Source organism: Manis javanica, chromosome 9 (assembly GCF_040802235.1).
Source record: "Manis javanica isolate MJ-LG chromosome 9, MJ_LKY, whole genome shotgun sequence".
NCBI classification, from domain to species: Eukaryota; Metazoa; Chordata; class Mammalia; order Pholidota; family Manidae; genus Manis; species Manis javanica.
In genome coordinates, this window is record NC_133164.1 from 28,274,189 (window position 1) to 28,297,783 (window position 23,595).

The 23,595-nt window shown below is 40.8% G+C and overlaps 1 long non-coding RNA gene across 1 annotated transcript; it reads right to left on the minus strand.

The window, feature by feature from the left end:
* Window positions 1-19,846: 19,846 nt before the first annotated feature.
* On the minus strand, window positions 19,847-22,517 carry LOC140843363 (uncharacterized). The gene is made up of 3 exons (XR_012121044.1): window positions 21,817-22,517; window positions 21,209-21,305; window positions 19,847-20,104 (listed from the first exon to the last, which is right to left on the minus strand). It is a non-coding gene; the product is annotated as an uncharacterized lncRNA (long non-coding RNA).
* Window positions 22,518-23,595: the final 1,078 nt, after the last annotated feature.

The window sequence follows — 23,595 nt, forward strand, 5'->3', positions numbered from 1 at the left end:
TATCAAAATACCAACAGAATTTTTCAATAAACCAGAACAAATAGGTCTAAAATTCATATGGATCCACAAAAGACCCCAAATAGCCAAAGCAATCCTGAGAAAGAAGAACAAAGCTGGGGGGATTACAATCCCTGACTTCAAGCTGTATTACAAAGCTACAGTGATCAAAACAGTATGGTTCTGGAAAAAGAACAGACCCATAGATCAGTGGAACAGAATATAGAGCCCAGATATAAAGCCATGTATATATGGTCAATTAATATACTATAATGGAACCATGAGTATACAGTGGGGAAAAGGCAGCCTCATCAATAACTGTGTTGGGAAAATTGGACGGCTACATTCAAGAGAATGAAACTGGATTACTAACTCCATACATAAAAGTAAACTCAAAATGGACCAAAGACCTGAATGTAAGACATGAAACCATAAAACTCTTAGAAGAAAACATAGGCAAAAATCTCTTAAACACAAGTATGAGCATTTTTTTCCTGGACACATTTCCTTGGGCAAGGGAAACTAAATAAAAAATGAACAAGTAGGACTACATCAAACTAAAAAGCTTCTGTACAGCAAATGATGCCATCATCAGAACAAAAAGGTAGCCTACAATACAGGAGAATATGTTCATAAATGATTTACTTGATATGAGGTTAACATCCAAAATATATAAAGAAGTCATATGTCTCAACACCAAAAAAACAAATAACCCAATTAAAAAATGGGTGGAGGACCTGAACAGAAACTTCTCCAAAGAAGAAATACAGATGGCTAACAGGCACATGAAAAGATGCTTCACATCACTAATCATCAGGGAAATGCAAATTAAAACCACACCAGTTAGAATGGCCACTATCCAAAAGACAAGAACTAACAAGTGTTGGTGAAGATGTGGAGAAATGGGAACCCTCCTATGCTGTTGGTGGGTATGTAAATGGGTATGGTCACTGTGGAAAGCAGTATGGAGGTTCCTCAAAAAATTAAAAATAGAAATACCATTTGACCTAGTAATTCCACTTCTAGTAATTTACCTGAAGAAAGTAAAATGCCTGATTTGAAAAGATATATGTCCTCCTATGTTATTTACAATAGCCAAGATATGGAAGCAACCTTAGTGTCCATCAACAGATGAATGGACTGGATAAAGAAGATAGAGTACATATACACAATGGAATATTATTCAGCCATAAAAAAGAAAAATCTTGCCATTTGCAACAACATAGATGGATCTAGAGGGTATTATGCTTAGTGAAATAAGCAAGGTGGAGAAGGACAAATACCATATGATTTCACTTATTTGTGGAATGTAAGAACAAATCAAACAGAATGCAAAAAAAGCTGTAGATTTATAGACACTGAGAATTGACTAGTGACTACCATGAGGAAGGGTTTGGGTATGTGGGTGACAGGATAAAGGGGCACAAAATTTCTAAATCCTAATATAAGTTGGTCATGGGGATAGTAGTACAGCATGGAGAATATAGTCAGTGACTCTAACATCTTTCTATGTTGACAGATAGTAACTGCATTAAGGGGGTGAGCATTTAATAATATGGATAATTGCTGAACCACTGTGTTGTATATTTGAAACCAATACAAGGTATGCCTTACATGATTTGGCTTGGCTTCTCAGGTGTGATGATATTTTCCCAAGAATTGTCATCATCTACTTTTGATATTATTTTTCTTATTTTTTCATGTGGCTTTGACTGCCCTCATTTAGTTAAATATAGACCATTAAGCAGGACATTTTGCTGATATCTCAGTGATTTAATTTTATATCTCCTCTTCCATTTGCATATTTTCTTCATGGTTGATAAATTATAGTGTTATAAAACTTGCTCATGAAAGTAGAAGGGAGAGAGAAGGAAAGAAAGATTACAAAGAGACACAAACCAATTCCATCTGATTGCTGAGGCTAGCCCCATGGTAATGTCACCTGTGGGCTCACCTTGGTAAGTGACCATATTCACAGGAGTACTTACCAGTTTTGCAGATCTTGATTTTATCAGTGCACCCAAAGTTGACTAGAGTTTAGGGTACAGACTCACACTAACCCAAGGTATATGAGATGAGGAGTTAATAAGAGTTCTCATTTATTAATTTACATTGCTCAGAATTTTATAAATTTCCAGTGTCCTTAGGAGTCTATTATTTAGGCCTTTTTGTAGGAAGGTGCTTGAGAAGGTTAGTAAAGCTTACTGGGTTAATACCAGAGGAATGGATGGAAAGCTACCCCACACAGACTGTGGAAAAACCAGATGTTATCCGTGTCCCATGAAATCATTCACTTCCCTGGTTTCCAGAAGGCATGGATCTACCAGATTCTCTGCTAGATGCACTTATTTTGCTCCACATAAATTACCTTTGTTTTGTTAACCTTTTATTTAGTCTTTGCTCTGTGAAAACATGATGCTAACTTACAGCACAATGCAATCAAACATTGCTGGATTTTCAATTTTACATCCTAAACACGACAGCCTTGTCTATCAGTGGGGTGGGTGAGGTCTGTACATTCCAAGTTAACTACAATAAAACACAGACTCTAGGCATCAACAGGATGACAACTAATAAACAGAACTATTGTCATGTTTCAATGCAAGAAAAATGTCTGTCATGACTCAAGGCATTCAAATCAGCTATACATTTCGAAGTCTTGGAATTTCCTCAAATTTTTAGAAAAATATTTAGAATTAATGTGGCCTCTTCTAATGTTTCTGAGATTTGGTATATTCCATGTAACTACTTGACTTCTGTTTCTGGAATTCCTGCTTTGCGCTACTCCTTCCCTTCCTCCCTCTGTGCTCCTCGGGATCCACAAGGAACATTATCCTTTTTCTGCAGTTTAACATTCATACTAAGATCTAGTTTGCAAAGATTTTCAGACTCTCTCACTGTGACTTAATTCCTTGAATCAGTGCTACGCTTCTTTCCACCAACTAGAAAAAAAATTGTCTTGTTGTCAGATGTGTGAAAAATGGGAAAATGAATGGTCAAAATCAAAAGGGAATCTTCTATATGTGAGAAAACACTGTGGATGTGGAACAAGAAGACGTTGGGGAAATTGAGTAAAAACAAAATCTCTCAACCTAGAAATCCTCTCCACAGAGGTAATAGAGAAAGAAAACACTTTTAATGTTGGATAAGCACTAAACTGGGATGTGATGCACATCACAGGCAGGCAAGCCTCCAGGAGATTGCAAAGACAAGAGAATTTCACCTCCTGATATAGCCAAGCAGGCACAACCCATGCCATAGACAGCTGGTGCTCAAATAGGAAGCATAATTCATCCTAAATTTACCTGGTAATTGAGGCGACTGTTTATGTTGGCTAATTGACTTTATCTAAAGGAAAAACCAACTTCTTATATCTATATGACAGGAGGTGGTAGCTTTGCAACATGGAGCTATCCATGAAAGTAAAGCCTCTACCTCCCACAGCCCCTGGGAGATGCAGCCCTGTGCCCCTTGATGTTTACATTTGAGAGAGATGGCTGCCAGGTCCTCGAGAAAGATTCCTGAGTCAACAAGCTGACAAAAGTCCTATCTCGTTTTCAAAAGGATTTATATATGTTTTAAAGACAGGAAACAGTACCTACAATTTTAACTTTCCTAAAGTAAATACTCTAAGAAAAGGGAGGGGAGGAGAATCGCTTACCTTATTTGCAACAGGGAAAATGAAGCTTCTTTTATTATTGCTTTTTATTTTACATTTTTGTTCATCCTTACAAAGTTAAGGTAGCCCAGCCCTCCAGGAGGGACATGGGGACTAGGACCTCAGAAGATAACCTTGCAGAGCAGTGAGTATGGAGTGAGTGGATCAAACAATAAGAGGGGCCAGGATGGACCCTGGGGCAGAAGTGCTTAGGAAGCTCCACACAGCACACAGGCCTTGGTCTGGGCTGGGGAAGCTCAGCAGCACAGGGTGGGGGACTGGCTCGGGGACCAGGGCAGCTACGTCCTTTCCCTCAACCTCTCCCTATTTCTGAGGAAAGGGCAAGTCTTGCACCCCAGTGCTCCTTTGTTTGCTCCGTGGTGGGAGTGGGGGCTCCCTCCTGGTAAAAATTGGGAGAAGTAGTTGAGGGGAATTTGCAGGCACAAGTAATTAGGAAATTTCCCTGCCTCCCTCCTTTTCTAACCATGGAGCCATTAATGACTATAAGCAGAAGTGCCTTTTGGCATAAGATTTCTGAAGCAATCCAAAAAGCTACTAAAATTTACTTTTGCCCCTCCCATCTGTGGAGGCTGCTTGGTTTAGCAAGCCTGGTGGTGAAGAACTACAGAGACCTCCACAGGAAATATATGATGTTTAAAAACATCCTGCACTTCTTTCAATGAAAGAAGCAATCTCTGTGTGTGTGTGTGTGTGTGTGTGTGTGTGTGTGCATGCACACACACACCCTCACGCTAGTGTGTGTGTATGTGGTGGTGGGTGTGGAGGTGGTTGGGGGTGAAGTGATGAGGATGGAGGGGAGGCTGGAAAGGGCCCTGGCTGGGTCTATGCAACCTAATGTAACATAAACTCCTGATGCTTAGTGTCATACATCAGCTTTACAGGCTGTTCAGCTTTACAGGCTGTGGCACCCAGTTGTTTGATCAAACACCAGTCTACATGTTGCTTTGGAGGTATTTTTTTTTAGATGTGATTAACATTTAAATCAGTAGACTTTGAATAAAGCAGATTATCCTTTATGGTTAAATAAAGTATATTATCCATAAGGAGAATCTCCGTAATGGGCCTCATTTAATCAGGTGAAGGTTTTAAGAGAAAAGACTGAGGTCTCCGAGGAAGAAGGAATCTGCTTCTAGACTGCTGTTCAGGATCCAGACTACAGCATTAACTCTTCCCTGCATCCCCAGCCACCCACTCTGCCCTGCCGATTTCACTTGCCAGCCAGCACAGTGACATATACATTGCTATCGGTTCTATTTCTTTAGGGAACCCTGTCTAACATAAAGTGCCCTCAGAGTGGGCAGCTTCTATATCATTTGTCTCTGTATCCTCAGTACCTGTCAATAATCTCTGTACCATTCTGGGTGCTGCGTGAGTGAATGTGTGAGCAGAGTGCATAAATGTGGACCCTCAGTGAGTATGGTGGTTCCAAGTCCTTACTCTGTTCTGGTTCTTGAGCAGTTGAGAAATTGCATTTCAGTCTTGGGAGTGGCATTGTGCTTACATGTCCCCAAATAGGCAACCGGAGCTTTCCTGAGAGGTTCTGGAACTGCTTTGCCTCATGGACTTCTGAATTAGTAGGCACCTAAGGAGTTTACCTAAAGGAGGGATGAAAGCTGACAGGAGGACCCAGTGCCATCAGGAGGTAACGGGGGAAATTCAGAAGGGCCGCTTCCGAGGGGCCTCCAGGGAAAATGTCTTCACAAGGTCCCCTGGGTGATCCTGCTGGATTCAGATGAGTGCCGAGCTCCACGGGGGAGGGACCATCTCACCCCTTGTAGGAGGCTGAGGCACAGATCAGAATGCTAGTTGCTTTCACTTTCCTTCCCATGACAGTGGCTAGGAGGTCAGATGAGTAAAGGGGTGTTGCTTGCTGAGTATGCAACTTGAATAAAGCAGTGGCAAGATTTGTGGCACGTTTACGAAGACATTGTGAAAGCTGGCATGCTTCTGTGTTGGTCTTCATCTAATGCAAGGCCTTCCAAGACAACATAGATAGGCAGTCTCTGTTAACTTCTTTTTCTTTGTTCCTCTTTAAAAATTCCACATTTCTCATCTTCCTGTAGTTGTCACACTCAGACACATGGCAGTACAGGCCACCTTTTCAGTGTAGTTCTTATATGAGTAAATTTGAGTTCCTATAACTGATAAGATGGCAGCTTATTTGTGGCTCATCACATCTTTATGACGTATCTTCATGGTCTTGAGACCATGTCATAACTCTTAGAAATCTGTTGTTTCATCTCTTCCTTAGCATGTGTTATTTGTATAGAAATCAGTCATGATATGTGAATTTTGCTAGTTTAAGTTTGAGAGGTAATCTGTGTGTCTCAGTCCTGGGGATGGTTTATGTTGTCCCAATTTGCTCCTGACAAGAATTAGAACAAGGAATATGTGGGGCTGATCATGTCTGAGAGCATCAAAATCTTGAGGTACATAATTAGTAGAAACTTAAGGTGGAAGAAGGAAAGTTATTAGGAATAAGATGGTTGAAAAACTAAAATAATCCCAAAGAAAGCTTGAATAGGGACCAACAAGCACAGAGTAAGAGAGTAAAATAAAAATATAAAAGCTGAGACACAATGCCACCAGATATAGTTGTGCAGGTTGTAGACTGCTCTATGACGCCACACGTAAGAAGGCTCCATTCACATCATAGGTATTGTAGTTTGCATATTTATTATGACAATTGAATAGCAGAAGACATAAAGTTTTCCATAAGGAAATCATTGTAACAATTTTTCTGTCAAAGTAGTGTGCTAGAAGAATTCTCCATGGGTCACACATGTGTCTTCACCTTTTGCCAACAGAGGCACTGGCTGTATTTATTCCAGATTATCTTTTCAAGGATGGATATAACAAACAGCTTGGAAAGTAGAAGTATTATCTCTTTGGAGTAAAGGGCAGGCAGGCTTACTTCCCATTATAAAAGATTTAGGTTTCCTAAATTCAGGGTTCCTCTGCTGTCATAAAACTCACTGCATGTGCAGATGTCAGCTCTTTGCATTGTTGTGGGAAAGGTTGCTTGGGGAATTGGTGCAAGAAAAAGCTGATAGTCTGGCTGCTGCTATTTCTGTGAATAATAACATTCTTTGTCTCTGGCCCAGGAGTCCAATGTCTTCTGCTACCATCCATGAAACAACCTTGTAGGGTAACATCTCAGTTCTGACAAAGTGTCTTGAAAAAGGGGAGCATTTTTCTGGATAGCAAAAAGGAACTATAATAAACTACTGACAGCCAGAGAGCAGGTAATTCCAGATCAGAAATATTAAGAGGAGAGTTGTGTGGATAAATAATCAGGAACTGTGTTTTTCTCACTATTTCATTTATCATTTATCTTCAGTTATGCCCCTCAAAACTTCCAAGAACAAAGTTGACAAGCTTAAAAGAGAGTAAGTCATTCAGCCCTCTAATAAGCCCACTTGGGGGAGATTTTAGAAATCTGCCTAGATAAGGCCCCAGAAGAGAGACACAGGCTCTTTAAGGGTGAGGACCCAGACATCAGTGTATTTTTAAAGCTCCCAGGTGATTCCATTTGCAGCCAAGGTGAGAGCTAGTGATACAGCTGCAAGTTCTGAGATTTACTGGTGATGTTACCACCCTAGTGGCTGGCTAGCACTTACAAGTCTTCTGACTTACACACAGGGATTTAAGACTTGCTACCTGTCCTGATATGCACCTGCCTTTGTGCAGAGCCCCATGGTTCTCCAGTCCTATCCTGCTCTTGCTGAATCTTTCCCTAGGATGCATAGATCCCTCCAGATGCTGTCTCTTGAATTTCTGACTTTTGTCTGATCTCTCACAAGCTTTGTCAGACTCCACTGGGAAAGAGATGCATTCTTTGAAAATCCTAAGCACTGAAAGAAAAACCATAGGGCCCTTCTGCTCTTTCTGCTCAATTGCAAAAGAAAATTATGAAGCACTTACTGAATACTAGGCACTAAGGGCTTTGCATATATTAATGTGATGCTTGATCCTCACAAAACATCATCATCTTCATTTAACAGATGAAGAAACTGAGGAAATGAGGGATAAGTACCCTGCCCAAGTTTGCCCAGCTGGTACATGGTACAACCAGGGCTTAGAGACAGGCAGTCTAGCTACAATGAGGTTACTACTACACTAAGCCACACCAAACAGTAAAATGAGTGTAAAGAAGTCAAATAATTTGATTTTTCTCATGGTGTCTACTTTGAGTCCTTTTTGGAAATGTCAAGTTCTTTTCAAAAATTTTCCTCTTGTTCTTTGGTGTCCCTGCCTAGCAGATGCCTTAATCACATCCTGTTCCCTCTGTTGGGCAATTTAGAACTGCTCGGCTAACTCATGTCGGACTTCCCTGCTGCTGGGTGAGTGCATCAATCCTGCCTGTATATTCATACGTAGAGAGCATACCTACTTGAGGTTTCAGCCAGCACACTGGCAGAAACCCACCACCCCAAATTCCACTCACCAGATCGAGCAGATCCTTTCCTGCAAGTTAGCTGAGCATTGGCCAGTCTGTCTTGGTTGTATTGGCCCCAAGACAGCCCTGGTTCCTTCCTCATGGTAACAACACAATTCACAGTCCACTAGGCGAGCAGGCTTACTTGTTTATAGCAGTGTTTCAGAATCACTGGGAGGTCTTGCCCCTAGAGTTTCTCATTTAGAAAGTCTGGTGTGTGGCCTGAAGTGTTGCTTTTCCTGACAGTTTCCCGGGGTGTGCCCATGGTCCTGGCCCCAGGACCACACTCTGAGAACCACTGCCTTAGACCAGTGCTGCTGGAGGGTGACCTCCAGACTGGCAGCGTGGGCACCACCTGGGAGGTCTTCAGAACTGCAGAATTCCAGGCCCACAGCCCAGACCTATTGAATCAAGATCTACGTTTAACAAGTTTCCAGAATGTGATTTGTATGGGCATTAAAATTTGAGAAGCATTGGTTTAGATCACACACTTTGATCTCATTTAGGACTTTTAATCTCAAACAAAGATAAACCTTATTTCATAGCAGTATTCAAAAGAGACACCACATTAAACTATATTCTGGCCAGAAAGTAAACCAGTAAGAGTGTATGGGTGATTTAGGGCAAATCTATCACAACTCACTCCAAGTGGCTCAGCATTGTGTCCTTCTTAAGAGGGAGGGTAAAGTCTTCAAAAAAAGATTTTTGGGTTTTGAAGATTAAAGAATGAACAATCAGATAAGTGTCCAAACATAGGAAGTGAAAATAATTTGCATCTGTCAATAGATGGTGACATGTTGTGTGAGAATAATCAGGCAACATCAACCAAGCTGCCTCTTCATAACAAAAACATGGAAAATAGAAGCATTTAATAAACATCTTTGAAATACATAATCTCAGTGCTATAAAAGCCTCAGACTTAATAATTAAAATAGCTGTCTTTCTTGAGCACTTATTATGTGCTGGGAACCAAGCTATCTACATTCTACATAATCCATCAATAATCTTTGCCAAAGCCTTATGGTTCTGTGACGGTATCTTACACATGAGGAAACCAGAGGTCAAGGAGTAAAGAGTATATATGCCTATTTATACACATATAATGCAACTATAGACACTCTCTGCATAACCTGCCTCTTGAAGAAATAATTATTTTGCCTGAACATTGCTGGTAAAAGAATAAAGAGGAAAACCTTCACAGATTTAATTAATTTGCCTTTTATTAGGATGAAGAATGCTTCCTATGATCAACTGCCTTGGATGACCTAGGACTGAGGATTTTCAGCACTAAAACCAGGTAAGTCCCAGGTAAACTGGGACAGTTGAAGAGTTTACAGGGATTTCAGGGAAGTGACTCTTTGGAGCCAAGTCTTTAAAAACAGATCACTCCAGCTTTTCACTAGTTTTAGTTAACAAGTGGTTTTTATGATTAAAGGGAACGAAAAGCGTTGAAGTGCCTTAAGGTCTATTCTTAATGGGTCAATGAATGCTAAATCTGACATCACTAGAACTGGCTTTTTTGTTTTGATTTTGTTTTCTCAGCAGTGGTGCAGATTTGTGGGAGATGTTTGGCCAGATAAGAATCACAGCCTGACATCATTTAGCTGAACACTGATTTGCCCCACCTAAGGGAACATGGGGAGGAAATCTTTGAATGACCCTCACTCCGGGTGGTCTCAAAGGCTTTGTGCCCTTTCACATTTTTATCTGGAGAATGAAAGGGCCAAACTTGCTTACCTACACAAGTACCTCCCACTCCCACCTGTGCTTTGTAACTTTGGATTGTGAGCTCACCTTTTGTAAGGCTTTGTCTGTGGACCTCTACAGTGGCCTGACTTGAGCGTGTCCCCACCCAGAGCAGGTTTGTATTTCCTTATCTGGGGTTTTATCATGGTCTGGGTTGGGGGTGGGGAGGGCATTTTTTATGCTAATTTCTGGCTTGGTAGATGAGGATCATTCAGTTAGTATAAAGAAGAACCATAAATCCACATAAGGGCAAACCTATGATTATTAATTCTTGGTAGGGATAGGGTGGGATGGGATATTTTCTTGTCCCTACTCAAAGCCCACAGGGAGATAGGCAAGCATTCTCGTTGCCTCCCTCTACTAATGGGTACTTTTTCTGGTGTACCTAGGTTCTGCCAGATGAAATGCAGGGCTCCTAGTTGAATCTTAATTTCAGATAAACACCAAATAAGTGTGTCTCAAATACTGCACTGGACATTCTTATATTAAAAATTTATGTGTTGTTTATCTGTATTACCATTTTAACTGGATATTCATTTTTTGTTTTTGTTTTGCTAAATATGGCAATTCTAGGTGTATCTTTTACTTAGGTTGAGGTCCATTGAGGAGTCAAGCTTTATTTGGGATCTCAACTTGAGGGGGTCCTCCTGTTTCCATGAAGACTTTAATACCTCAGCCTTTTGTGGTTGTAATATAGCATCAAACGGAAAGCCCTATCATCCACATGATTGCTACACCCTTGGTTCACTGAAATCCTGCTGTAGTTTATGTTTGCATTTGTGTTTTTGGCCCCTGGAGTTCCCTTATTTTCTTCCAAGCTCAGGCATGTCTTTAAGGGGATGTTTGCTATATTTTTTCCAGAAATTTCATGTATTGTGAAATGAAAGGGTCTCAGGTTATCTGGCCTACCCTATCACAGGCAGTGGAAGCCTTGAACGGGTTCTGTAACGGTTAACTAAGACTTCTGACACTTTATTGATGTTGGGAAAGTTAATATGCTGCTCCCTAAACTTTCATGGTAGATGTTCATGGGAGGGAGATATTATGTGTGATGAGGTATGTTGATCTCTGTATAACCAAGTCAGTGAGTACTGTGAGATACTTTGAAACCAGGTTATTATAAAATGGGCAAGTTTCAAATGTTCCAAAGGTTAAAGACACATTGGAAGAAATTAATAAAGAGCACCTAATTAATTTAAGAAAATGTAACATAAGTTCAGCTGACTTCATTCCTAAGGTACTATTATAGATGGTATTAGCAATCACCACATATCCTGTGCTCTCCCTGCAGGGCCCCTCCTTAGGAGAGTCACACAGTCTCTTTCTGCACATGACTGGAGTTTGGCTAGTGAAGTGGGTGTGTGAGCTGGTGATTCATGGTTTGTCTATTTCTTTCTCTTTGCCATGACAATCTTCTAGCAGTTATGGTGGAGCAGAATGAGAGTCAGCCTCTGTAATGAACATGGAGAGTGAGCAAACAGAAAAACCCCATTGTTCTTTTAACCCACTGGAGTTTTAAGGCTATTTGTGATTGTGGCATAACTTGGTCTATTTTGACTAACACAGGTGACTTTGACCTTCAGGACATGATACTAGGAACTGAAGATACAATGATGAGCAGATTAGATGTAGTCTTTCCCTTCAGTGAACTTCGGTTCTCAATAGAGGCAAGAGATATTAATCAAACAGGACAGTTAACATAAAAATAAAAGTGAGGTAAAAATTTTGAAGGAAACCAATCCTTGGTAAAATTAAAATGCATTTCTTTAAAACAATACCCCACCTATTTTCAGAAAAGTTTGAGCTGTTTATAAAAATCAAATACAGCACAGTTTAGACCACAGACACATTAGTATAGCAGAGGAATCGATGTTACAGGGCCCTTGAGATAAATCAATTGCTGCAGCAGAGCACAATAATTTCTACTTTTCTGGAGCTAAGGTAAAAAGGGAAATACTTGAGTCAATACAATTGTTATTGTTTGACAGCAGGATTCAGGCTAGCTCTGGGAGGAATTGAAGTTTTTTGGCCTGAATCAAGAAGCAATTTATCAACTGGGTCTTCACATAAGAGCCATTTCATAACTTAATGTGCAATAAGTCTAACTTTGGCCTTGCAATAGGCAAGGACCATTGTTCAAATGGGTGGTCCTTGTATAATAAGCTGCCTATAAAACCTGAAGAGAACACAAATCTTTAAGCCATTTCTATAGGAAGCTTAGATAATATGAGCCAGACTGGTTACTTTGTGCTGTGTAACCCACTGTGGTGGTGGTGGTGGGGGGCGGTGTTGCTGGCTGGAAGAGAGACAAGAATAGTGTGTTCTTAGGATTCTTTAGGATTCTCTAAATATCAGAGGCTTCATGTGAACCTTTGGGAAGGGCTGGCTTTAAACTGATTTACAGTTGGGTTTTTCTCCACCTCAATCTTGAATTATGTTCTGTCTTGTTGTCAGGAGAATCCATCCATTCACTTTAGAGGCCAGAAGGAGGCAGAATTGCCAACCTGTTGGCATCCGTCAGTGATACAGAGTCTTGTGCGGGGGAGAAAGTAGCGTTAAATTTCCTGAAGTAATTCAATAAGTTAGTCAAGAGACCAACATTTAGCACCATAAAACATATTACAGATTATTTGGATGTGAAAATTTTAAGGGCTTTTGTTTATAATGGACTGCTTTAGCCAAACAAGAGTCCACTGGGCCTTACCTGTGTCATTAAGTGGAGGGATGGTGCGTGCTTGGACTAGATCAGTGCTGTTATAGGAGAAAAGGCCTGCTGCCATCAGGCATCTCAGCTCCTCCTTGGACAGCTGATCAGGCTGTGTGTGCCATGGTGATGCTGGAGGCATGAGCACAGTGCTGTGTGATGTTTGCAAGACAGGTGTCAGAATCTGTCATGATACCTGTGGCAGTCACACATCTCTGCCCATAAACACAGGTTCAAGAAGTGTATCTTTTGCAAAATTCCTATAATGCTATATATTAACTGTATTTTCTCATTGAATCTCCATTTTGCTGTATGACAGAAGCTAGGTCTCAGTTGGTCCCATGATATCTCTCTCCTTCATCTTCCTGTATATTGTGGGGAGGAGAAGAACACTTATGTTGTCTCAAGACGTTGGCTAGAGGACAGCAGGTTTCAGGTAGCCCGGCTAGGTTGTCATTATCTATCTCAGCTGGCTTTGGTGAAGACAGGGCCTCTGGTCTCTGGCCTGCTGCAGCCTAGAGATTTGCTGTGCAACACTGTGCCTATAGTTAACAAGACTTATCGTGCACTTAAAAACTAGTTAAGAGAGAAGATCTCATTAAGTGCTCTTAACACATACACACACACGACACAAGAAACTTATAGACATGAGAGATATTTATATTTCTATTACTCCAATTGTGGTGATGGTTTCACCTGTGTATGCATATGTACAAACTCACTGAGTTATATTCATAAAATATGCACAGGCTTTTGTATGTTAATTATGCTGCAATAAACTGCTTAAAAAAAAAGAACACAATATGTGGCAGATAGTGGTCTAAGTGCTCTTTATATTAACTTATTTCACTCTTGTGGTAACCTAATGAGAGGGTGCCCATCAGTATGCTCACATTACAGATGAGGGAACTGGGACAGAGAGTGAAAAATAATGTACTCTGTTTTATCAACTTGTGAGTGCTGGAGCTGCGACTGGCATGGAGGCAGTCTGACTTCAGAGTTTACGCCCCCTAATCCCAGCCCCGTGCTCCCTCCTGGAACATCTTTCCTTGAGCACCCATCACACTGACTGCCCAGGTTCTTCTCCAGCTTCTCCAACCAGGCCTCCCTGTGTCGACCCCGGCTCCTCTTCCTCAGCCAGTCCGTTTTACCCGGGGCTCTCTGGAGCTCTGCCCAGGCTTGCTTCTCATGCTGAGCACTCTCACCAGGGAATCTCTTCAGGCCTCAGGTATCTGATCACCAGTCAGGGGCAAGTGACATCCAGATGTGTCTCCAGGGCTCTTTCTGCTTCCCCAGGCTTCAGGCCCAGACATTCAGCTGCCTCTTAGATATCTCTACCTGGACATCCTTAGGCCCCTTATTCTCTACATGAAAAAGACTCAGTGTGTCATCTTTTCCCTGCATGGACTTCTCTTATGTATGCCATGTCTCTCTTGGGTCCCCATGCATGCTGGAAAATGAGCCATCTTTGACTTCTCTCTTCTCTTCCAGTCTGTCTAATCACCATGTTTGGGAAACTTAATTTCCCCCTTAACTATTGCTCTATTGGGGCCTTTATTATTTCTCACTTTGACCTCTAAAGAGGCCTCCTCAGTGGGCTCACTGCTTCCAGGTTTACTCTCAAATGCATGAGAATGCATTTTTAAGCCACAAGAATGTTCTCTCTAAAACACAAGTCTTTGTGTAAATCTCTCAAAAGCTTCCCATCATTTACACAAGTGTTTCTTAAAAATGTGGTTCTTGGGGTGTTGCAGTACTTGTATCAGACAAAATAGATTTCAAAACAAAGAAAGTACCAAGAGATAAAGAAGGACATTACATAATGATAAAGAGGTCAGTACAACAAGAGGATATAACCAATATAAATATCTATGCGCCTGACACAGGAGCACCTACATATGTGAAATAAATACTAACAGAATTAAAGGAGGAAATAGAATGCAATGCATTCATTTTAGGGACTTCATTCCAAAGGACAGATCCACCACACAGAAAATAAGTAAGGACACAGAGACACTGAACAACACACTACAACGGATGGCCCTAACAGACATCTACAGAACTCTACACCAAAAGCAGCAGGATACACATTCTTCTCTAGTGCACATGGAACATTTTCCAGAATACACCACATATTAGGCCACAAAAAGAGCCTCCATAAATTCAAAAAGATTGAAATTCTACCAACCAACTTTTCAGACCACAAAGGTATAAAACTAGAAATAAATTGTACAAAGAAAACAAAAGGGCTCACAAACACATGGAGGCTTAACAACATGCTCCTAAATAATCAATGGATCAATGACCAAATTAAAACAGAGATCAAGCAATATATGGAGACAAATGAAAAAAATAGCACAAAGCCCCAACTTCTGTGGGACGCAACAAAGGCAGTTCTAGGAGGAAAGTATATGGCGATCCAGGCCTATTTAAAGAAGGAAGAACAATCTCAAATTAATAGTCTAAATTTACAATTATTGGAACTGGAAAAAGAACAAATGAGGCCCAATGTCAGCAGAAGGAGGGACATAATAAAGATCAGAGAATAAATAAATAAAATTGAGAAGAATAAAACAATAGAAAAAAATCAATGAAACCAAGAGCTGGTTCTTTGAGAAAATAAACAAAATAGATAAACCCTTAGCCAGACTTCTTAAGAGAAAAGGAGAATCTACACACATAAACAGAATCAGAAATGAGAAAGGAAAAATCACAATGGACACCACAAAAAATACAAAGAATTATTAGACAATACTATGAAAATCTATATGCTAACAAACTGGATAACCTGGAAGAAATGGAAAACTTTCTAGAAAAATACAACCTTCCCAGACTGACCAAGGAAGAAACAGAAAATCTAAATAGACCAATTACCAGCAACGAAATTGAATCAGTAATCAAAAAACTACTCAAGAACAAAACACCTGACCCAGATGGATTCACCACTGAATTTTATCAGACATTTAGAAAAGACATAACGCCCATTCTCTTTAAAGTTTTCCAAAAAATAGAAGAGGAGGGAATACTTCCAAACTCATTCTCTGAAGCCACCATCACTGTAATATCAAAACCAGGCAAAAATACCACCAAAAAAGAAAATTACAGACCAGTATCCCTGATAAGCATAGATGCAAAAATATTCAACAAAATATTAGCAAACTGAATTCAAAAATACATCAAGAGGATCATATACCATGATCAAGTGGGATTCATCTTAGGGATGCGAGGATGGTACAACATTCGAAAATCCATCAACATCATCCACCACATCAACAAAAAGAAGGACAAAAACCACATGATCATCTCCATAGATGCTGAAAAAATATTCAACAAAATTCAATATCGATTCATGATAAAAACTCTCAACAAAAATGTGCATAGAGCACAACTACCTCAACGTAATAAAGGCCATATATGACAAACCCACAGCCAACATCATACATAATAGCAAGAAGCTGAAAGCTTTTCCTCTGAGATCAGGGACAAGACAGGGAAGTCCTCTCTCCCTGCTTTTATTCAACATAGTAGTGGAGGTCCTAGCCATGGCAATCAGAAAACACAAAGAAATAGCATCCAGATTGGTAAAGAAGGCATCCAGATTGGTAAGGAAAAAGTCAAACTGTCACTATTTGCAGATGACATGATATTGTACATAAAAAACCCTATAGAATCCACTCCAAAACTACTAGAACTCTGAATTCAGCAAAGTTTCAGGATACAAAATTAATACACAGAAATCTGTGGCATTCCTGTACACTAATGATGAACTAGCAGAAAGATAAATCAGGAAAACAATTTCATGCACAATTGCATCAAAAAGATAAATAAAAATACCTAGGAATAACTAAGGAAGTGAAAGATCTATACCCTGAAAACTACAAGACACTCTTAAGAGAAATTAAAGAGAACACTAAGAAATGAAATTCATCCCATGCTCTTGGGTAGGAAGAATTAATATTGTCAAAATGGCCATCCTGCCTAAAGCAATCTACAGATTCAATGCAATCTCTATCAAAATACCAACAGCATTCTTCAACGAACTGGAACAAATGTTCAAAAATTCATATGGAACCACCAAAGACCCCGAATAGCCAAAGCAATCCTGAGAAGGAAGAATAAAGCGGGGGGGATCTCACTCTCCAACTTCAAGCTCTACTACAAAGCCACAGTAATCAAGATAATTTGGTACTGCACAAGAACAGACCCATAGACCAGTGGAACAGAATAGAGAGTCCAGATATTAACCCAAGCATATATGGTCAATTAATATACAATAAGGAGCCTATGATATACAATGGGGAAATGACAGCCTCTTCAACAACTGGTGTTGGCAAAACTGGACAGCTACATGCAAGAGAATGAAACTGGATTATTGTCTAGCCTCATACACAAAAGTAAACTCAAAATGGATCAAAGACCTGAATGTAAGTCATGAAACCATAAAACTCTTAGGAAAAAACATAGGCAAAAATCTTTTGGACATAAACATGAGGAACTTCTCCATGAACATATCCCCCTGGGCAAGGGAGATAAAAGCAAAAATGAACAAACAGGACTATATCAAAAAAAAGCTTCTGTATAGCAAAGGACACCATCAACAGAACAAAAAGGCATCCTACAGTATGGGAGAATGTATTCATAAATGACATACCCAATAAAGGGTTGACATCCAAAATATATAAAGAGCTCATGTACCTTGACAAACAAAAAGCAGATAATCCAATTAAAAAATGGGCAGAGGATCTGAACAGACACTTCTCCAGGTAAGAAATTCAGATGGCCAACAGACACAGGAAAAGATGCTCCGCATTAGTAATCATCAGAGAAATGCAAATTAAAACCGCAATGAGATATCACCTCACACCAGTAAGGGTAGCCAACATCCAAAAGACAAACAACAACAAATGTTGGCGAGGATGTGGAGAAAAGGGAACCCTCCTACACTGCTGGTGGGAATGTAAATTAGCTCAACCATTGTGGAAAGCAGTATGGAGGTTCCTCAAAAAAACTAAAATTAGAAATACCATTTGACCCAGGAATTCCACTCCTAGGAATTTACCCTAAGAATACAGGAGCCCAGTTTGAAAAAGACATATGCACCGCTATGCTTATTGCAGCACTATTTATAATAGCCAAGAAATGGAAGCAACCTAAGTGTCCCCATCAGTAGATGAATGGATAAAGAAGATGTGGTACATATACACAATGGAATATTATTCAGCCATAAGAAGAAAACAAATCCTACCATTTGCAACAACATGGATGGAGCTAGAGGATATTATGCTCAGTCAAATTAGCCAGGTGGAGAAAGGCAAGTATCAAATTATTTCACTCATCTATAGAGTATAAGAGCAAAGCAAAAAGTGAAGGAACAAAACAGCAGCAGAATCACAGAACCCAAAAATGGACTAACAGTTACGAAAGGGAAAGGGACTGGGGAGGATGGGTGGGAAGGGGGAAAAAGGGGCATTAAGATTATCAGACATAATGTGTGTAAGATGGGCATGGGGAAGGCAGTACAGCACAAAGACAAGAAGTGATTCTATAGCATCTTACTCTGCTGATGGACATTGACTGTAATGGGGTATGTGGTGGGAACTTGATAATGGGGGGAGTCTAGTAACCATAATGTTGCTCATGTAATTGTACATTAATGATACCAAAATTTAAAAAAAAATGTGGTTCTTGGGCATATCATCAGCGCCACCTGGGCATTTGCTAAAATGGAAGGTGTCAGGTCCTTGTCCAGACCTATTAGATGAACACTCTGGGGGTGCAGACTAAAGATTTATAATTTTTTGATGCTACCAGGGTGATTCCTAACTAATCTCAGCCTGGATAAAATCAAAGCATGCCAGTGTTCTGATCTCTTCTCTCTCCCCAGCTTTACCTTTTACCAGCCTTTCGGAGTTCCCCCTAAACACCCAGCTCCATGTGCACATAACTCATGGGCCTTTCCACTGTCCCTTCTTCCCAGAAATTCTTTTCTTTCCCTCACGGTGTTGACTGTTCATTCTCATTTCAGGCATTTCCACTTCTGCTTAAGCCTCTCAGCCTACCTCCCCCAGGCGTGGCAATTCCTGCCTCCTCTGCTCTTCCCTGACACTCCCTTGCACATCCTTGTCCATCCTTTGCATAGCACCCTGTAATCATACTCCGGTCTCCCCGCTAGCTTGCCAGCTTCTTGGCAGCAGATTCCATGCATCTTTCTGTTTCCAGAGCCAGGTACAGTGTCTGATCCATAGTGGATAATCAAAAAATATTTTTTGAAGAAATAAATGAATGGACATAAAGTGTTAGTACAGCGCAACAGAGGGAACTGATAAGGAGTGCTTAGGAGCTGCTGAAGTAGGGATGACAATCTGCTGGGAGGGCTTGAGTAGGCGTCACAGGGGAGGTGATATTTCATTAAGGCCTTGAGAGAAAAGGATGAGTAGAAACTTGCTCGGTGGAACAAAGGGGTAAAGGCATTAGTGGCCAAGGGAAGTGCAGGCAGAGGTGGGCAGTTGGGCATGGCTGAGGGTGACTCAAGGGGAGAAGCAGCAGTGGGCTGGGAGGCAGCAGTGCCTCCCTAAGGACGGCTCTGGGGTGGCTGGGTGACCCTGACTGAGCAGCCCAGGGGAGGCAGTGCCACCTACTGCACCAAAGTGGTGTTCCCGTCCTCTGGATGGGAGGGAGCTAGTTTGGGGGAAGCTGAGGATTAGAGAAGAAATCACATTTGGCAACGAGAAGGCCTTTGCACACCTTCATCAAAGCATTTTCAGGGTAGTAATGGGGGTAGGAGCCAGATTGCAGTGATGACAGTGGGAGTGTCACAGTGTTGGTGGCCGTTTGCATACGGTGATTTGGGAGGCGTCTTTGTGATGTGAAATAGGGGGAGATGCAGGGAGACTTGAGGGTATTTTATTAAGGGAGACAGTGACTCTATTGTGGCCAAGGAAGAAGTCAGTAGAGAAGGAACATCTGGGATTCTGGAAGATAGAGAAAAGCCAACAGGCACAAGGCCGAGGGGTGACCAGCTGAGAAGGCAGAAAGAAGATGGAACCAGGGAGAGAAGTCTGGCGGTTGGTCTCTGGACTGGGCACAGACTCAGCATCCCAGCCCGAGGCAAATGCCAGGTTTACAATTTGGCCCCTGAAGGAGGAAGGACATCCACTTAGAGACTTCTCTCCTGACGTGGATTGTTACCATTGCAAAGGAGAAAAACATGTGTATGTGAGAGAGAGAGAGACCAAGAGAATAGGGGTGTTGAATACTATATTAAAAAATTTTGTGTGCTTAAAACGTTTTGTGTTTTTTTTTTGCTTGAATTTATTCTTTGAGCCCCTCTTTCATTTGGTTTTATGGACCATTTTCACAATTCTCCAAAGTTGCTTTTTCTTCCTCAGGGCTCTCTGTTTCTCATGGAGTAAACCATTTAAACTTGCATTGTGGAGTCGCAGCTTCTGATTTAGTCTTTGGGCTTCACCAGCCGTGCTTTATCCACGGGCAGCCTCGCTGGGTGGCCTCTCATGTTTTTCATCCTTGCCTTCCCCACTTACTTCGGTGTTAAAAAAAAACAAAAAACAAAATTGGTGTTACATATTCAATGACCTAAGCCTGTCACGATAGCATTGTTTTATTGTATCAGAAAGATCTCTGAATGTTCAGGTTGTTTAAAAGGTCAGATTTTCTCAAGTTGGAGTCTTGGGAGCCTCTGCTGCAGAATCAACGGCTTAGTGTTTATGGGGAGTCTGCAGGAGTGAGAACCGTTCTGAAAATCCTAGAAGGAACTGGGAGGCAAAGCCACTAGACTCCTCTATTTTGATTGGCTTATTTTTCTCTGCTGGGGTCAACTTGGACTGTGTATCTGGTGGCTCAGAGAACTTGGAGGTGGGTCAGAAGCATATCCAGAACTCAGCCTATGGGAGCAGGTGCGGGCAGGGTCTGCGGAATGAGCTGCCGAATGACTGATGTCGGGCCTGGAGGGTCACTGGCAGAGCAGTGGGGTCAAAAGCACCAGAGACTTTCCAGGCGACCTGTCCACTCCCTCCCCTGCCCGCTGTGTGGAAAGGGTGTGGTGGTTAAAGTTAACCTACATATCCTAGCCTCACTTTTGTAAATGGGAACTCCAGAATGTACCCCTTTATCCTTTTTCCACTTGAATTTGACTTAATTATTTCTATTTAACATATTGGAGGTTTGATGCTTAATTTTAAAATTGAATGTATTATTAATAAATAACATGTATTCAGTGTATATTATTTATATTGTTAAATAACAATCATTTAATAGATGACATTAGTAAATAACAGTATTACTAAGAATAACATTTAATAAATAGCATTTAGTTTCTATTAACATAGGTTCAAAATAAAAACAACTTAGTTTTGAAATGCACACTCCATGTTTTCTTGCACAATGAAATAACCAAGTATTGCGTGTGCAAGTGCCTACACATTGACCCCATCCTGTCACAGCCAGAGTCCCAGGATTTTTCTTTATCATGTATGTCTAAGCAGAGGGCTGAGCCTCCTGTGTTCAACCCCAACCCAGTGGGCTCAAGCAACTTCTGTTTCTGCCCCGCCCCCACCGTCCCTCCAGCTTAATTGAGGAGGCATCTGGGAAAACCAAACTGCATAAAATCACAAACCGGTACTGTTACCTCCATGGCTCCCGGCCTCTCCTGGAAGTGTCCCTGTGGTGCTGACTTCTGCAGGTCCAGAAGGAGAGGGAGATGTGTGTTGCCTGGCCAGAAAGATCTGATGATAATTTGATGTTCTTTGTTACAAAGGGAGGTATGATAATGCATTTAATAACATTTCATTATTGGATTTGGGAGATAGTATGGGTTTTGCTCTACTGGCAACTCTGTTGAGACTGAGGTTCCAGGCTACTGAGGTTCCAACTTGTGTATTCTGAGAAAAGAATTTCCAGGATAGGATTTTTGTGCAACTCCCTTCCCCCCTGGTTAACGTAGCCTGCTTATTCTAAAGGAGGTGAGACTTCATTGTTTGAATGTCTCAACGCAATACATGGATCACTTGGACACTGATAAAAGGTTTAGCCTGAATGCCTCCAAACTAATGCTGAGCAAAGGGGGAAAAAAGTGTCAAGTTCTTTAAATGCCAGCAATTTTCTGTCCATTAAAAATAACTGAAAGTTTATTTCCCACTTTCAAGATTTTTGTTTTTCAGTTTTTCTTCCTCACTCACCCAATTTATTAGTGAGTGAAGAATGACCTCGTTTTTACTCATTACTGGTAAAGCTCACCTGTGTATAGGGAGATGGTCCTCTCACGGTCAAATTATTCAGACTGGACACAGCCTGCTGTCAATACCTGGTTGAGAAACCTGAGAACAGAGGGACAGGGCAAGGTTCCGTCTCTCTTTCATCTCAGAAGCACAGGAAGTGAGGTCTCTTTCTCCATCTCAAAGCAGGGTTCAACAAAGCATGCTAGTTTCATCTCTAGTTACTTATTATACTCATTTATTTTATACAAAGATATTCCAAGGTCATTGAGCTCCATAGATATGTCAGGGCTAAAGAAAGAGGAAGAAAAATATAAATTATGTCTGCCTAATCATCTTTCATAGTAATGAACAATATCACAGCAACTAATAAAGTTAATAAAAGTTATGTAAAGTTTAATGAAACTAAAACATCTGTACAAAGCAGGCAACTATTGACTATTGATGTTTGTTTTCTGAATTTGTACTTCAGTTTAAAAGTCACTAACAATTAAAAAAGAAGAAAATATTTTAATTTAAAAATTATCAACATGAAGCAAAATATTTCATGTATAAGTTTAAATTTGCAGTCATGAAATAAATAGGACATTCCACAGCTGGCTCTGTTTTGCTGTTTAAATTTAAACACAGAATACCAATGCTAAGCAGTTACAAAGAATGAAAGAATTGAAGTAATTCAACCTCTGTTTCTTTCCTGTACTATCATTGTTTACTTGGAATCTGCTATTTAAATGCAGAAATACGTGATTCCCCTGGAGCTGGAGGCACAAATTGTGCCTGAAGGGAACTTGGAAGATTCCAAACCGTTATGAGCATACTCTTGAAATGGGCGAGTTCTCATGTGTGGGGAGCTAAGTGGGGAGTTTTTAAAATTGATTTCCAAGTACAATATACCATGTTATGAGAGGATAAGTAATATAAGCGGACTCATTTGAAACTTCCACATATATTACTAAAACTCAACAGTAATCACAACAAGTGTTTGGAATTTAGACAAACAACATAATACTTTTTGGGGAGGAGTATCCTATCACTGAAAGGTGTGGAATTGCCTGTGGATGGTGATAATAAAACGCAGACTGACTCTAAGTTAGTTTTATCGCTTCTTAATAACTTCTTCACAGATAATGCATCTCCTTATTGCCTACACCTGAGGCTACAGAGATTTCAGTGAACATGTTGTGTGGGACTTCTGCAAGGTCCGTTTACAGGCAACTCTCCCAGCTGGGAGGAACGCCCCTTTCTCTCCTTCTTTGCTCTTTCCTGAAGTCTGGTAGGTGGACCTGATGGTTAGAGCCCTAGCTGCCTTCTTGGACCATGAAGGGAACTTGAGGATGGAAATCAGTGACAGGGTAGAGCAGGAAAAATAAAGGACCTGGTCCTTGATGTTATGAACACACACTAATAGGGACCCCCAGTGAGTCATTCCCTTCCAGAATCTTCTCTCATTGAGTTAGAATGAAACCTGTGACTTCCTTCTTCTAGTCAAGAGAATATGGCAAAGGAGTTGGGATATCACTCCCATGGTTATATTTCATTATATGCAAGGATGAAAGAAGTTTGGAGACATAATTAATAAGCCCCTAATCTGTTGATTTGAAATTCGTTCAAAGGGAATAAATCTGGGTAGGACTGACCTGGTCAGATGAGCCTTTAGAAGAGGCCGATGCCTCCCGATCCCTGTCTGGAGGCTCTAAGCAGCAGGGACTTTTTCTCTGTTGCTGGCCTTCTGGAGTTGGCCTTGCTCCACAGATTTGACAGCCACAAGGAAATTAATTTTGCTAAGAATTCAGTTCTGAAG